The sequence below is a fragment of the Marmota marmota genome, unplaced genomic scaffold (genome assembly GCF_001458135.2).
Source record: "Marmota marmota marmota unplaced genomic scaffold, marMar, whole genome shotgun sequence".
Taxonomy (NCBI): Eukaryota; Metazoa; Chordata; class Mammalia; order Rodentia; family Sciuridae; genus Marmota; species Marmota marmota.
Window position 1 is genome coordinate 34,458,371 of NW_026000082.1, and position 3,066 is coordinate 34,461,436.

Genomic DNA, 3,066 nt, shown 5'->3' on the forward strand with positions numbered 1-3,066 from the left:
TCCCCCCCCCCCCCAAAGAGAGGCTCCTTTTTTGGTACAGATTCTTCCCCCCATCCTTTCTCCATCTACCACCACCCTCTAGGTTCCCTCCCCCTCCCCCTCCACCTGCTTCAAAAGAAATCTGTGGGAAGGGTAGCAGGAAGAGCTGCAGCAGAAACTGCAGATGGAATGACAGAGCAGAATTCTCTGTGTGTAAAGTGGGAGGTTCACAGAGCAGTGTCTTGGGTCGGGGAATGTGCCTCTAATTACAGGAGCTGTTCGATGTAGCCTGACTTTGTTGAAGCCTCAAATGTGCCAATAGCCTTTATCTATCCAACACCCTCCCCCACTTTCTTTCCAAAGAGGAGTAAAGCAAACATGTACTCAGAGAAATTCTGGCTGACTAGTCTACCCTGGTACACATTTAATTGTGCTGCAAGCCCCCAGGTCCAAGTTCAGGGTACAAATTACTTCTGCAGTCTCTAGGGTTTTGGGAGTTTTACAAGCTGTGTGAACATACAGTGACACAAATAGTAGCTGGAGCCATTCTTCTCTAGGAGGAAGATGGGGGTTAGCCCAGTCTGTTTTGGAGCTGAGGGAAAGCCAGTTCAATTACAATTTTGTTTTTTAATTGGTAAGAATGAATGAGACTGCCATGGGTGGGAGTACATGGGGTACATGCACGTGGTTTGGGTTTCATTCTGAATCAAGCTGACTTTATTTGCTTGAAGCCGAGGTATGGGAAGGGCAGATGCTTGGGTTGGCTCTGCATTTGTCTACTGCCACCCCAGGTCCCATAAGCACCTCTGTCAAAATGCCATTTTAGTGTGATATTCCTTAGCAAAGGCAACTTGGTGTGAATTATTTCAGATACTTGCCCTCCTGTCGCATCACTGTCCTTAGTGAAGGGAGAGGAATATCAAGAAAGCCTGCATTCCCCCAGATAGTAATAGGTCCTGCCTTTAAAATAGGAGCCTGAGAAGATAGAGCTCTGTTACCAAATGATGTATGGAGTCTGAGATTCCTAAGCCTTCACCTAGCTCAGGGACCATCTCAATTGATCCAGGGCTTAGGGAAACCTGGATGGGGTGTCACAAAGAAATGAAACCCTGCCAGTGCCTGTCTTTTACAAAGGAACATTGACAGTAGCTCAACAGCAGTGCTGCTGACAAAGAAGCACATGAAAGCTGTAGAGAGCCTCACTGCTTCTTAAAAGCATCATTTCTGCTTCTGTCACCCTGAGAAGGCCAAATGGGTGGAAGTCAATCACATACTAGTTCGTTCTCCATAGGACAAAGAACATCCAGCTAATGATGCTTCTTATTCACACTCAGCAGGAGTTATGCTCCCTCTAAGGTGTTTTTCCAGGATAGTGTTGATGGATGCCATTGAAGACCCTCCCACTTGTGATCAGACCACACCTATGTTGAGGAAGCCCATCTAAGGGACAAGGTTCTGTTTGTGCCTAAGGAAACAAGATTTCTAACTGACCCTTTATTCATCCAGTTAATGCCGGGTTTCAGTTCTTGCGATTAAAAGGCTCAGGGGTTACTCCAGTTAAACTGGGCTAACTAGGCTGCACAAAATAACCACTTAAGAGACACAAATACCTTTTTCTTTGGGGTCGCTGTGACGACTCCTCTGACGTTAAGGGTCCACAGAAAAAGTGAGCGAGAGCATGCGCTGACCCCTTTTATTGAGGAGAAGCTGTTCAAATGAGGCAAGGGGTCAGGTTTCAGGGGGCTGAGTCTATCTTCATGATGTCCACTGTCAGCAGGTTGACTGACACCTGGGTAGGCCACATCCAAGGGCACAGTAAGAGAAGGGGACACACACAAGGCACTTCCATGGAAGATTCTATCCTAAACAGGGCAAGGGGTTATATTACAAAGGAACAGGTGAGCATAGCTTCACCCATGGGGCTGTAGCAAGACACACGAGACACTGACCCTCGAACCCAAGAAGGGTGGGGAAAGCTCTGCCACATTTCTGTGACTGAGCGCCTCAGCACCCAGCCAGGGAGTGTGACTCAGTCACGTGTAAGGTTGGTCTCCCACATGTAAACATGTATTGTATATATTTTGTGTGCTGGATGCTGAGAAGATACAGTGATAAGAAATGGTCTCTGGGCTGGGGATGTGGCTCAAGCGGTAGCACACCCGCCTGGCATGCGTGCCGGGGCGCTGGGTTCGATCCTCAGTAACACATAAAAATAAAATAAAGATGTTGTGTCCATCGAAAACTAAAAAATAAATATTAAAAAATTTTTTTCTCTCTCTCTCTCTCAAAAAAAAAAATAAAAGAAAGAAAGAAAAAGAAATGGTCTCTGCCTTCCAGGAGTTCATATCTACCAGCAGAAATGGAAATAAGTAATTCTTCAGGGGATCATGAGGAGAAGGAGAGAAAGGAACTCAAATTTCTTGATTGTCTACTTTTGCCAGTTTTTTATTTTTTAATATATATTTTTTAGTTGTAGATAGACAAAATATGTTTATTTATTTATTTTTATGTGGTCCTGAGGCTTGAACCCAGTGCTTCACACATGCTAAGCAAGCGCTCTACCACTGAGCTACAACTCCAGCCCCTGCTTTTGCCAGGATCTTGATATAATCTCATTTAATCTTTTCAATAGTTCTATAAGGGTAGAAAGTTCTAGTCTCCTTTTTCAGATGAAGAAATAAAAGCTCCAAAAAGTACAGTAACTTCTTTAAAGAGACACAGCCAGTAAGAGGCAAAATCAATATTTACTTATTTTTTGGTGTTAGGGATAGAACCCAGGGCCTTGTGTATGCTAAGCATTCACTGTACCACTGAGCTACACTCTCGGCCTCAAAAGTCAATATTTAAACTTAGACTTCTTAAGAATTTCTTTGCTCAGTCCTTTATTGTGTCTTTGGCAACAGTGCTCTAGTTCAGACCTTCATTGACTTTGACCTAAACTATCGATGTAGTTTACTTTTGGCCTCCTTTTTAACCCCCTTTTATCTGTTCCTTATATTTCTGCCAGAGTGATCTACCTAAAATGCAGTTTTTACTCCTTCCTTCCTTCCTTCCTTCCTTCCTCCCTCCCTCCCTCCCTTCCCTCCC

The 3,066-nt window shown here is 44.4% G+C and overlaps 1 protein-coding gene across 2 annotated transcripts in view; it reads left to right on the forward strand.

The window, feature by feature from the left end:
• Positions 1-3,066, forward strand: part of Wasf2 (WASP family member 2) — a 26,837-nt gene that overhangs the window by 2,555 nt on the left and 21,216 nt on the right. The window lies entirely within an intron of this gene.